This window comes from Salmo trutta, chromosome 11 (genome assembly GCF_901001165.1).
Source record: "Salmo trutta chromosome 11, fSalTru1.1, whole genome shotgun sequence".
Classification (NCBI taxonomy): Eukaryota; Metazoa; Chordata; class Actinopteri; order Salmoniformes; family Salmonidae; genus Salmo; species Salmo trutta.
In genome coordinates, this window is record NC_042967.1 from 5788616 (window position 1) to 5803012 (window position 14397).

Here is a 14397-nt window from a genome sequence, read left to right on the forward strand (position 1 = left end):
TTGAGTATTCAATACAGTCGGGTTTGCTTTGGCACGCTTGCACCCAAAGCAGCAGTGTCACGGTTGTCGTAGGAAGGAGCGGACCAAAGTGCAGCGTGTGTGTAAAAAAAACAATTACTACTAAAAACACTTACTACCTAAACTACTGTCCTCTCCTCTCTCTTCCCTTCTCCTCACATCTCCTCTCCTCCCTCAATTCCGGAGTTGGCTTTCAATCTACGGTATGGACTTCATCTCCCTCCATTTACACAGGTAACTGCTGAGTAGTTGGTAGGTGGTGTAGGTCAGCATTGCAAAGAAGAGGCTCACCCCCAGCAGCCCCAAAGTGTAAGCCCCCAAAACGATCACCATCTCTGTAGTACATGGCCTAAACACCGAATACAACAGTGAAATGCTTACTTACAAGCCCCTAACCAACAAAGCAGTTTAAAAAATGCAAATAGTCTGGGTGGCTATTTGATTAGATGTTCAGGAGTCTTATGGTTTGGGGATACAAGCTGTTTAGAAGCCTCTTTGACCTGGACTTGGCGCTCCGGTACCGCTTGCCTTGCGGTAGCAAAGAGAACAGTCTATGACTAGGGTGGCTGGAGACTTTGACAATTTTTAGGGCCTTGTGCATTGCTTTGCCGTGCGGTATCAGGAACGGCAGTAGATAAACCACAGAAGTTGCTAATGTGTAGCATGATAATTCTTGTTGTGATGCGGCGCATGGATTGTGAAGACTACACGAATCTCAGTGAAGCAACAATGCAGGCAATATATTGTGTTAATGGCAACAGTCTCCTTTCTAGGACAGATCAACGTTATTCACCATTCAAACAGGATATCTGATTCACAAATCTTTTGAATAAATTGACTTATTTTCTTTAAATGTTAAGTATTTCTTAACGTTATGGAAAGGCTGGCATAATTTAAGTCATCATGGTTAGAACCCAAATGTTAAACTGATAAAAGCACCCCCTCATCAAAATTCCCTTCTCGTCTCCTGCTTTTTCTCACAACTGTGTCTCTCTCACCTCTGGCGTTGGCTTTGAACTGCAATGCGTTCCCAATGAGGGGGTATATGCCTTCCATCTCTGGTATGGGCTTCATCTCCCTCCATTTATACAGATAACTGCTGAGTAGCTGGTAGGTGGCGTAGGTCAGCATTGAAACAAAAAGTGTAAAAAAAAAAGTGTAAGCCCCCAAAACAATCACCATCTCTGGGTAGTACATGGCTTAAACAACCTCCAAATGAATGTCTGAGACCTGCTGGCTTCAACTCATATCAGGTGGAATTGAATCCTTACCTGTTCCCCACTTTTCTATGTTATTCCGGCCACTAGTTATGAATGATTAACCAGTAGGGAGGGGGAAAGAGGTAAACATGGATGTTCATCAAGGGATAGTATTTTGTACTGTCATGCACGCACATGTAGTACATAGTACGAAAAAGTATGCACTATTGTAAGTCGCTCTGGATAAGAGCGTCTGCTAAAGGACTAAATTGTAAAATAAAAATGTAAAACATGCAGACAGACACAGACAGGTATAGACACACACAGATGTATGTGTATAGACGCACACACTCAGATGATAACTGCCTGTCATAACACAGCAACGTTTTATTCAAAGACAGTTATAAGCCAAAACATGGTTAAAATGATTATTTTGATATCATGGATGGTCAGTCCTTGAATCCATAGCTATGTCTATAAAGTTGAGTGGTTACATTTTCCAGCCCCATCAGCTTTTTACCAAAACAGTGGCAGCTTGACCGCTTTCTTCACACAAGGTCTGAAGAAGTTGCCGTGCTGCGAATCTCCATGCAGCAACAATGCAGACAATATATTGTGTTAATGAGAACAGCCTGATTTCTAGGACATTTGGGACAAACAGATTAACGTGATTAACCGTTGAAATTGGATATTGTATTCACGTATCTTTTGAATAAATTGATTTATTTTCTTTCTTTACTGCTACAAAGTATTTCCTAAAGATATTACGGATGGCATAATTCAAGTCTTCATGGTTAGAAGTTCCCCAACGCTAAATTGATAAAAGCACACCCTCCTCAAAATACAAAAAATATCTGTGCAGAGAGCTGCTGAGGAACTGCCCGGTAAAGACGCCGGTCAGTATAGTCAGGAGTAAGACCAAAACGATCGACCCACTCAGCAATTCACCGATATTCATCTTGGTTAGTTAGGTGGTGGTCCAATATTGACTCATAAATGTACATTTGCTTCAGGGTCTCATTCTTTAGCAATAGTAGACAAAAGTTCCGTGTAATTATGGACAGATGTCCAATCACTGACCATGTAATGCTCCTCAGGGAGAATCGGGGAGGCTACCCCTACGAGTACCCCTGAAGTGAGCCACAATAGCAGGCTACTAATACAGTCGTCAACTTGTTTAGGATGCAGGCCCCCTTGCCAATTCACAGTGAGATGCCCTTAAAAAAGGGGTGTTACTTTTGTAGCAAATGAAGGGGGAAGAGCTATGATTGAAACTTGAAAAAGTATATCAGGAAAAGGGGCAATCCCTAAAACAAATACGGTGGGTGTTGGACTTCCAATGAAGGCCTTGGATCTGGGCTTGAACTAGCAACTCAGCAGCGTAAGCATCATTTGGGCCGCTAAGGTTTTATATCCAGACCTCTTAGAAGTACTTGATGATATCACACAAGGGAACATTTCATTCTTAGGATGTACTCTATAACCCTCAAACTCAACTCTGGACCTCAAAGCCAGTTCCACTGCGTTTTTTCATTGTTCCCTTCTATATCAGGGACTGATTTAGACCTGGGACACCAGGTGTGCACAATTAATTATCAGGTAAAACAGAAAACCATCAGGCTCCGGATCTCGTGGGGTAAGAGTTGAACACCCTTGCTCTATACTATTTCCAAACATTTCTGACATACGTAAAGGACTCTTGCAAGACTAGCCCTTGGTGGGCTAAAAGAGATCCTAATAAATAAAAATAGTGAAAAATCCCCCCCAAAATCCCACGTGTGTCCCTAAGCATATACAAATGGGGTAGTATCATGTAACACAATCATGTAGAGTATAATACAGAACTGATGAATTACTGAGTGCTTATGAATTGAAAACATGATCATGTAACTAAAAACCCACTAGTCAAAAACTGGTTGAATCAATGTTGTTTCCACATCCTTTCAACACCAAGAATCTGTGATGACATTGAATCAATTTTATCTTACTAGGCAAGTCAGTTAGGAACAAATTATTATTTTCAATGATGGCCTAGGAACCGTGGGTAACTGCCTTGGTCAGGGGCAGGACAGATTTTTACCTTGTCAGCTCAGGGATTTCATCTTGCAATCTTTTGGTTATTAGTCCAACACTCTAACCACTAGTCTACCTACCACCCCAAACAACACAGAAAACTGCTTGGATTTTATTTTTTTCCACCTAACTTTGAACCTAAATCCAATAACATGGTGAATTTTTTGTTTTTGTTGATTTAACGTTGACAACTCAACCAATTGTAAATCAAAACTAGATTTTAAAATTACGTTTGTGCCCAGTGGGAGTGTTCATAGTTTATCCCCTTTTCCTCCCTTTCTTAATCCACAAACCCTTGAAGTAAGCCTCCTTCCTCTTTCTTTTAATGAGCAAAGTTTAGTTATTCCTCTCCCTTTTTTATTCAAGTTAAGGAACGTTTTAAGTGACCCAAATGCCAACGGCTTACTTTCAGGGTCCCATAGTTCCTGTGCCGTTTGTTAGAAGTCAGTTTTAAGGATGTGGCCAGGAGCTGGCTAGTTTTTGGCAGGCTTTTTTGTTTTTTAAGTTTCCCCTCAAAATAAAACAAAATGGGAGAATGTCACATTTAGTACCTAGCTTTTCGCGACCCATTTGAGGGTACAGGATTTAGGATTTAAGTTAGTTTATTTTTTCACAAAGTTTTGAAGTAAAGACTGTCAAAATCCAACTTTCCTGAAAACGTTAGACATGCTGAATAGCATACAGAAGGGAAAGAAACAGACGCTCCAAAAAACAAGAATGCATTCAAATCAACACTAGACGTCATGAGACAAATACAAAGATAGATTTTTGTTGAACCATATTCTATTAAACAAAATTCTAACTTTCAAGTAAGTGTACAAAACAACTGAAATGACCTACTTAAAAGCAGTTCCCACAGCAGAAAAATAAAAATATGAAGGTTTGTTTAAGGTCTAAGTTCATCTGATATTTTGGTTATATTGAAGAGAATATTACATGGTTAATGTGCGCAATAGTGGGTTATTTTACAGCATTACTTTAGTATTGCTAGCAGGAGTATTAAAACTACACTGTAAAATAACCCTACTGTAATTAACCATGAAACTACGTTTTAAAGCATTTTTGTTAAGCCAATGATCTACTCTGTCAGTGATCTGCAAACCACCTTGTAAATAACTACTCACTATGATTTGTAGATCAGTGAATGATCAGCGACTGAGCAGAATTGATGCTCTCAAACATGGCCAATACCTTCTACAAAACCATCCTTCAACTGTTTTTGTTTTGGGTCTCCCAAAGTTTTTCAGTCAACAAAGACTGAAATCAAGAATTCAACTAAAAATGTGTTTAATTTAGTTTAAATGTTAAAAAAAACTGATCATGTCTCAATGTAATCAACGTATACAATTGTTGCATTTAAAAATAATCACTTTTTGGGCTTAGATGTGGTTAATTTGCAGTGTATAAATTATAATTACTGTATGTTCCAGCCCCCCTGTCACGACTTCCGCCGAGGTCAGGTCCTCTCCTTGTTTGGGCGGCGCTCGGCGTCGCTGGTCTTCTAGCCATCATCGATCCACATTTCATTTTCCATTTTGTTTGTCTTGTTTTCCTTACACCTGTTTTCAATCCCCTCATTTACTTGTTGTGTATTTAACCCTCTGTTCCCCCCATGTCTTTGTGTGGGATTGTTTATTGTAGTGCTTGTGCACATTCCCCGTGAGCGCACGACGGGTTATTTTGTGCCCATTTATCTTGTTGTTCTGGTTGCCGTTGGTTTTGCTAAATAAATCTCTGGTTATTACCCAGTTCTGCTCTCCTGCGCCTGACTTCTCTGCCGTCAGTTACGCACCCCGCTACACCCCCGATCAAGTTGCCTACCCCTGTTCTACATCAAATTAACCCAGAGTGTCTGTGCTAACCCATGTCCTGCGTCATACTTCCTGGTCCTGTCCCCTAATCTTTTGAATGGGCTTGACGATCACATAACCAAATTCGTGAAACACTATTTTCAAGGGTTAAAAATAGACTGTGCAATGAAACGGTAGTTACAACAAACATACAATTCCATGAAACAGTGTGGCGAGAGACACCATATACAGTATAATGCAAAAACATGCTGTGACCATTTTGTCAAATGTCACCTGTACAAATAAGTGCTAGGTCTAAGATATGGCTCATTTCCAAATAAACACTGCAAAAAGTGAAATCTAAGCAAGCCTAAATATCTTAAATTGACTGATTATTCACTTACAATTAGTGCTTTGTGTTTTTATCTAGATGACATCAGATAATTTAGCTTGGTTAAAAAAAATGGAATTTTTCACTCAATATCAGATATTTAGGCTTGCTTAGCACTGCCCTCAGCTACTGAAACGTGTCACTTAGCACATTAAGTCCACTTACTTTGTCATTCAGCGGTTAAATGAGACTTACAATATTGCACACTTTCTAGTGTACACTTCCTTGTATCCTCAACCATTGTTTGAAGCCTACAGTATTGTACTTTCAAGTGCACTTCCTTAAAATCTTAGCCGCTGAATGAAAGCTACAGTAGTGCACGCCATTAACTTTACTCTGAACCATACAATGAGAGCAACCGTTTTGCACACTTTCCATACCCTTACAGCCACTGTCATTATTTAAGAACTATAGCGAAATATTATGGAAACTTAAAAATACCGTCGGCAGGCGCAGGACTCACCAGAGGGTGGTGCGGTCAGATGTCCTGGAGGGCACACTGCCTGCCCTCCAGGACATCTACAGCACCCGGTGTCACAGGAAGGACAAGACGATCATCAAGAACTTCAGCGTCCCGAGCCACGGCCTCTTCACCCCTCTACCATATGGAAGATGGAAGCAGTACAGGTGCAACAAAGCTGGGATCGAGAGACTGAAAAGAAGCTTCTATCTCCAGGCCATCAGACTGGTAAATAGTCACCACCGGCCTCCACCCAGTACCCCGCCCTGAACTTAGTCACTGTTACTAGTTGGTTATCACCCGGTACTCTACCTTGCACCTTAGAGACTGCTTCTCTATGTATAGTCAAAGTCATTGAACACTGGTCACTTTAATACTGTTTACACACTGTTTAACCCTCTTCATATGTACAGTATATACTGCATTCTAGTCAAGGCTCAGCCAATATAACTACTGCTGTACACACCTTTTCTATTAATATACTGTCCGTACACACACACGATCAAATACATACAGTATATATTCATTTTCCGGACTCTGAGATTTCTTAATTTCTTTCTTTACATTTTGGGGATTTGTTTGTATTGTTAGGTATTACTGCACTGTTGGAGCTAGAAACTTAAGCAATTCGCTGCACCTGTGATAACATCTGTAAAATATGGGTACGTGACCAACACATTGGATTTGACTTAAGTAATGTTTTCAGTACACTTCTGAGCATAATGGCATGAAGAAAGTTACTACACTTGGTTGGTGGTGCCCAGGGCGATGCGGAGCCTCTGGTGGAAGGTGGGCACCTTCTCCCCCTGCAGGGGCCAGTTGAGGAGGCAATGCGGGCGCAGCATGCCCCTGCGCAGGAGCAGACAGCGGGACGGTCTTGCACGTCCTGCAGGAAGACCAGCACCATCGAGTCCCGGCTGTCCTCGATCCCATGGTGCAGGGTGTGGTGGGCCATGAACCTGGGGGGAAACAGGGAGGAGAATGGTGGGAGGTGAGGGGAGGGAAAGGAAAGGAAAGGAAATGGGAGGAAATGGTTTTAAGGAAGAGGAGGGGAAATGGGAGAAACACAGAGAGACAGAAGAGGGCATTTGTCAGAGCGCAAGTAAAAGAGGCTTTAAGTACAGAAGTGTAAGAGGAATTATATTTCAGATCTCAATCATATACATGTAATTGACAATTTCATCCAGAGAGATGTGCAATCAAATCAGTCAAAAGGGTGAAACATGATCAGTGTTAGAATAAAATAAAACAAAAGTTTTTCAAAGAACTTTATTGTCCAAAGCCAAAAATAGGGTCATGGTGAGTTCAGAATAATTGCATTTTACAATTATATCATTTTGCAGACACTTTTGAATGATAATTAAACTTTTTTTTTATGAATAAATTGTTATCCAGACACTAAGAGCATTTTATGTGTAAAAAAATGTTTTACTGCTTGTTTGGGTTTCATATCTTCTTCCAAAATTGCCTACTCCCACTTCACACCATCTCCCCTTCCCCTGTTTGAGTGAAACTTGTTCAGTTTAATTTTAAAAAGAATACTCATGGTATTATTAATATCATAACACATTGTCGGACTATCAAATGAAAACGTCAACATGATTTACTTTCATTTCCCGAAATAAAGACTACTGCAGACTTCCACACCATGGTCCTTATCAATGTTCTCTTTTCCCTGACCAGTGACCATACATGCTCTACCAAAGCTTATGTGAATTGAATGTTACAAAAAATATAACAATCTTCATTTTACTTACTGTCGACACATGGAGTCTTCGAGAAGAGTTTTGGTATCCACAAATAGTATTTTCCTGGACCTTCTCATATTCTCCATAATGGACTCCAGTCGCAAGTCACCTCCCACTGCATCTAGATCCTGCACATAAAATGTATACCCCTGTTCGTCCTCTAGGGGGTACAAGCTTCGTTCCACCCAGGTTTTATCCTTCGCAGCATTAATGACAAACACGTCATAGTCAAACTCTCTCCCCTCCCTGGAATTGGCATCGCTCAATCCTAGCATACGGTTGATCAGAACATTCCAGTAGAACTGAATCCTCCAAACCTGGAAGCGCACTAGGAGCGAGGTCACCATTAAAGTCAGGACCACAGTGCTGGTGAGCACGTAGAGCGCCTGGAATGGTGTCATATCCTTGCAGGAGAGCGTGTCGAACTCCATGACCGAGCAGTTGTAGTAGGCTTGCGGCGTGTTGCACACATGCTCGTCACGAGGCCCAGCACACTGGAGTTGGTTCTGTTCAGCCACGCCACAAACCACAAGATGCTCTCGCAGGTGCAGTCGAATGGGTTCTTCTCCATGACCAGCTGGCCCACCCGGGTTGGCACTTTTCCACACCCGGGCCAAGTTGTTGTGCTGAAGCTTCAGCACCTTCAGATTCTCTAGTCCCGCCAGAAGACCAATGCTGATGTTGGCGATGTTGTTGTTGCTGAGGTCCAGGATGTTGAGGTTGGACAGAGGCTTGAACGATGAGCGATTCAGATCCAGGGTGCCGGTCAGAGCTCTCCCCAGCATCAGAGTCCTGAGAGTGGGTACGTGGACGAAGGACATAGGGCTGAGGGTGATCTTCTGGTTGCCGTTAGAGAGGTTGATCTCCTGTAGCTGACCCAATCTCTGGAACTCTTTCCCCGTCAGGGCCTGGGAAATGGAGTTGTTGCCCAGCAGAAAGGTGGTGAGATTGCCTAAGCTGGAGAAGGCTCCAGGGTCTAGATGGGAGATCGCTGTGTGTAAGTTTTAGCGTAAGAAGCGGTGAATCTGCAAGTGACACAAAGGTCTGGTTGGTGATGATTTTGAGCGACATGCAGCTGGTCCCACTCAGGTGAGCGCTGAGATGTTTCGAAAGGCAGTATTTTCCATGCTCAGGCTTTCCAGTGCCCCTAGTAGCTGGGAGGAGAAGTCGTCAATAATAGGGTAAGCAGAAGGGTGACTCTTCACCAGGTCCATCTTAGGTTGAGCCGTGACAGATTCCCCAGCCAGTGAAAAGTGTCCTTAGTCAGGTGCTTGAGGTTGTTCTGCTCCAGAGAAAGAACTTCCAGCATGGGCAGCCACTGGAAGAAACCATCCCCTATCTTTGCTATGCTGTTGTGGGATAGATCCAAATAAGTGAGGTGGGTCTTCCCCAGGCCTTTGATGGTGGTGTTGGCTAGTATGACTAGCTGTGTCTTCTGTAGGGAGAGGCTGCAGATTGCGGTCCAGAGAGCTCTGTGCAAAGTTTAGACATGAGCGGAGTGCCAAGTTTGCTCCCATTCATGACTAACTCATGTATGCCTGCAATGGGCTTCAGGCAATCAGGCTCAAACTACAATAAAAAAAAAGGACTGATTAGTTGCAGATTAGATGCTGTACAAGATGCTGCCATAAATTGTAGATAAGTTGTCAAAATACCTTGAACCTACTACTTCCTACTTATTTATAGTATCCCATTGGGCACACACTGGTTGAATAAATGTTGTCTCCATGTCATTTCAACTAAATTACGTTGAACCAACGTGGAATAAATGTTGAATTGACGTCTGTGGCAAGTGGGATGTCGCATTATTACAACCTTTAAAGTGAGGAGTTGAGTGATCCAGTTTTCACTACCATTGAATAGGTTGGGATACTGCCTTGCTCTGTTCCTCTTTTGCCTAATTTGGCTTCATATGAAACTGTTGGTTCAAAATGCCCTTGATATTAATTTGGTGGCTTGCACTACGCCTATAAAACAATATAGAGGAAACACTGAAGTGATCTTGACAACATAAAAAAGGTGAAAAGTGGAACATGACAGGTAAATGAAACCAAGGTGTGATTGGTTGAGCGTGGTTCTTATTCCTAGTGCCAGCAGCTGAAAGCAATAACATCCTATCATTTCCCATTTCACAGTATCTTTCGTACCGCTGTTAGAGTTTTTAGATTCGACAGGTGGAGGACTCGTAGGGATGAGGAATTACTTAGAAGAAGTCATCCTTTTTGAAGGTTGATATGATGTTGCCAGACAAGATGAGAGTCACCAGTCTTGGAAGCTGAAGGCAGGTGCCCAACTTGGCTGTCTTCAGGTCATTTCTGGAAACATCCAGCAGTGTCAGACTCTGGTGAAAAATTGAAAGATGTTCCAAGAGATTTTGAGAGAAAATGTAACAGACAACTACAATCAAATCGTACTTTGTCTATGGCTGAGGCTTGAAAAATAACACCCAAATCGAACTCATCGGATGATAAATGAAAGAAACAAAAAAGAAATGGTCCCAAAATATTGTCCTGAAGAGTCAAGAGCGTCACCGCACTCTCATCTGTATCATCATCATCTAGTACTGTATTTCATTACCAACACATCCACAACTGCTACAATCATCATCGTCATCACCAACACCATGACACCGGGCAGATCCCTACCTGTAGATCCCTACCTGCTACAGGGCTCTCCCTGTAGCTTCAACCTGTTGCCAGCCAGGTTAAGCTCTGTCAGATTGGTGCAGTTGCTCAGCTCTTCAACGTCAGCAGATGTACCTCGTTGTGCTGCACGTTCAATGTCCTCAGCAGGCCCAGGGTCTGACACAGGTTGTCCTCCAGCTTGGTGAGGCTGTTGAAGCCCACGTCCAGGTGCACAAGCCCTGGACGCCAGTAAGTAAAATGAAGATTGTTATATTTTTTTTAACATTCAATTCACATAAGCTTTGGTAGAGCATGTGTGGTCACTGGTCAGGGAAAAGAGAACATTGATAAGGACCATGGTGTGAAAATCTGCAGTAGTCTTTATTTCGGGAAATGAAAGTAGATCATGTTGACGTTTTCATTTGATAGTCCGACATTGTGTTATGATATTAATAATACCATGAGTATTCTTTTTAAAATTAAACTGAACAAGTTTCACTCAAACAGGGGAAGGGGAGATGGTGTGAAGTGGGAGTAGGACATTTTGGAAGAAGATATGAAACCCAAACAAGCAGTACATTATTTTTTTATACAGAAAATTCTCTTAGCGTCTGGATAGCGTCATAATCATTCAAAAGTGTCTGCAAAATGACATAATTCTAAAATGCAATTATTCTGAACTCATCATGACCCTATTTTTGGCATTGGACCATAAAGTTCTTTTAAAAACTTTTATTGTATTATTTTATTCTAACACTGATCATGTTTCACCCTTTTGACTGATTTGATTGCACGTCTCTCTGGATAAAAGTGTCAATTACATGTATATGATTGAGATCTGAAATATAATTCCTCTTACACTTCTGTACTTAAAGCCTCTTTTACTTGTGCTCTGACAAATGCCATATTCTGTCTCTCTGTGTTTCTCCCCTTTCCCCTCCTCTCCCTTAAAACCCCTTCCTCCCATTTCCTTTCCCTCCCCTCACCTCCCACCATTCTCCTCCCCGTTTCCCCCCAGGTTCATGGCCCACCACACCCTGCACCATGGGATCGAGGACAGCCGGGACTCGATGGTGCTGGTCTTCCTGCAGGACGTGCAAGACCGTCCCGCTCTCTGCTCCTGCGCAGGGGCATGCTGCGCCCGCATTGCCTCCTCAACTGGCCCCTGCAGAGGGAGAAGGTGCCCACCTTCCACCAGAGGCTCCGCATCACCCTGGGCACCACCAACCGAGTGTAGTAACTTTCTCCATGCCATTATGCTCAGAAGTGTACTGAAAATGTTACTGAAGTCAAATCAAATTTATTGGTCACGTGGTCATATTTTACAGATATTATCACAGGTGCAGCGAATTGCTTAAGTTTCTAGCTCCAACAGTGCAGTAATACCTAACAATACAAACAAATCCCCAAAATGTAAAGAAAGAAATTAAATAATGTCAGAGTCTGGAATATGAATATATACTGTATGTATTTGATGGTGTGTGTGTACAGACAGTATATTAATAGAAAAGGTGTGTACAGTAGTAGTTATATTGGCTGAGCCTTGACTAGAATGCAGTATATACTGTACATATGAAGTGGGTAAAATAGTATGTAAACATTATTAAAGTGACCAGTGTTCAATGACTTTGACTATACATAGAGAAGCAGTCTCTAAGGTGCAGGGTAGCGTACCGGGTGATAACCGACTAGTAACAGTGACTAAGTTCAGGGCGGGGTACTGGGTGGAGGCCGGCTAGTGGTGACTATTTACCAGTCTGATGGCCTGGAGATAGAAGCTTTGCTAATGTATTTTAATAGACTTGCAATTATTAGTCATAGAAAATATGAATTATGTTAAGAAGGTAGTTTTCCATAAACGTGTATTTTCTTTGCTCACTGTTAGGACTCTTGAAGTAAGCCTATAGTGAAACACTAGCCTAGTGAAACATGTGCACCGCTTTCTATTCCCATCCATTCCACAGACTTCCCCCCACTAGCCTAGCTTTTTGCCTTTTGATTAAAAAAAATCTATACATAAATTAAAGCTAGTCTGCGATTGGTCCATACATTTGTTTACTTTTAAATGAATTATATTTATTATTAACTAGGAAAGTCAGTTAAGAAGAAATTCTTATTTACAATTACGGCCTACCTAAAGGCCTCTCTCATATATATATATATATATATGACAAAACAGACATCATGACAAGAGAGACAACACTACATAAAGAGAGACCTAAGACAATATAGCAAGGCAGCAACACATGACAACACGTCATGGTAGCAACACAACATGACATCAACATGGTAGCAACACAACACATGATACAAACATTATGGGGCACAGACAACAGGACAAGAAGGTAGTGTAACGGCCGTCGTATGAAGTGGACCAAGGCGCAGCGGGTTAAGTGCTCATTTTAAACTTTATTTGAACACTGACAAAACAAGAAAATGAACAGTAATGCCAGCTACACACACAGTAGTGCAAAAGAACTTCCCACAAGGGACATGTGAAAACAGGGCTACCTAAGTATGACTCCCAATCAGCAACAACGATGTACAGCTGTTCCTGATTGAGAGCCATACCCAGGCCAACACAAAGAAATACACAACATAGACAGATCATAGAAATACAAAACATAGACCATAACCAAAACCCCGGAATACTCTAAACAAGCACCCCTCTACATAAAAACATATCCCAACAAACATCGAACCACATAAAACAAGCACCCCTCTGCCACGTCCTGACCAAACTACAATAACAAATAACCCCTTTACTGGGCAGGACGTGACAGGTAGAGACAACAATACATCACGCAAAGCAGCCACAACTGTCAGTAAGAGTGTCCATGATTGAGTCTTTGAATGAAGAGATTGAGATAAAATTGTCCAGTTTGAGTGTTTGTTGCAGCGCGTTCCAGTCGCTAGCTGCAGCGAACTGAAAAGACAAGCGACCCAGGGATGTGTGTGCTTTGGGGACCTTTAACAGAATGAGACTGGCAGAACGGGTGTTGTATGTGGAGGATGAGGGCTGCAGTAGATGTCTCAGATAGGGGGGAGTGAGGCCTAAGAGGATTTTATAAATAAGCATCTTCCAGTGCATCTTGCGACAGGTATACAGAGATGACCAGTTTACAGAGGTGTATAGAGTGGAGTGGCGTGTTATATAAGGAGCATTGGTGGAAAATCTGATGGCCAAATTGTAAAGAACATCTAGCCGCTCGAGAGCACCTTAAACTGACAATCTATAAATGATGTCCCCATAATCAAGCATGGGTAGGATGGTCATCTGAATCAGGGTTCGTTTGGCAGCTGGGGTGAAAGAGTAGCGATTACGATAGAGGAAACCAAGTCTAGATTTAACCTTAGCCTGCAGCTTTGATATGTGCTGAGAGAAGGACAGGGTACCATCTAGCCATACTCCCAAGTATTTGTATGAGGCGACTACCTAAAGCTCTAAACCCTCAGAGGTAGTAATCACACCTGTGGGGAGAGGGACATTCTTCTTACCAAACCACATGACCTTTGTTTTGGAGGTGTTCAGAACAAGGTAAGGATAGAGAAAGCTTGTTGGACACTAAGAAAGCTTTGTTGTAGAGCATTTAACACAAAATCCGGAGAGGGGCCAGCTGAGTATAAGACTGTGTCATCTGCATATAAATGGATGAGAGAGCTTCCTTTTGCCTGAGCTATGTTGTTGATGTAAATTGAGACTTTTTACACTGCACTCTGAGAGAGGTAGATTGCAAACCAGGCCAAAGACCCCTCAGAGACACAAATACTCCTTAGCCAGCCGACAAGAATGGAATGGTCTATCGTATCAGAAGCTTTGGCTAAGTCAATAAAAATAGCAGCGCAACATTGCTTAGAATCAAGGTCATGGTGACATCCTTGAGGACCTTTAAGGTTGCAGTGACACATTTATAACCTGAGCGGAAACCAGACTGCATACCCAAGACAATACTATAGACATCAAGAAAGCCAGTCAGTTGATTATTGAAAAGTTTTTCCAACACGCTTGATAAACAGGGCAAAATAGAAATAGGCCTATAACAGTTAGCTTTATCAGCTTGATCTCCCCCTTTAAATAAAGGACAAACCGTGGC

At 42.0% G+C, this 14397-nt stretch overlaps 1 pseudogene; it reads right to left on the reverse strand.

Moving 5' to 3' along the window:
* Positions 1 to 6667: 6667 nt before the first annotated feature.
* On the reverse strand, positions 6668 to 11558 carry LOC115201983 (toll-like receptor 3; annotated as a pseudogene).
* Positions 11559 to 14397: the final 2839 nt, after the last annotated feature.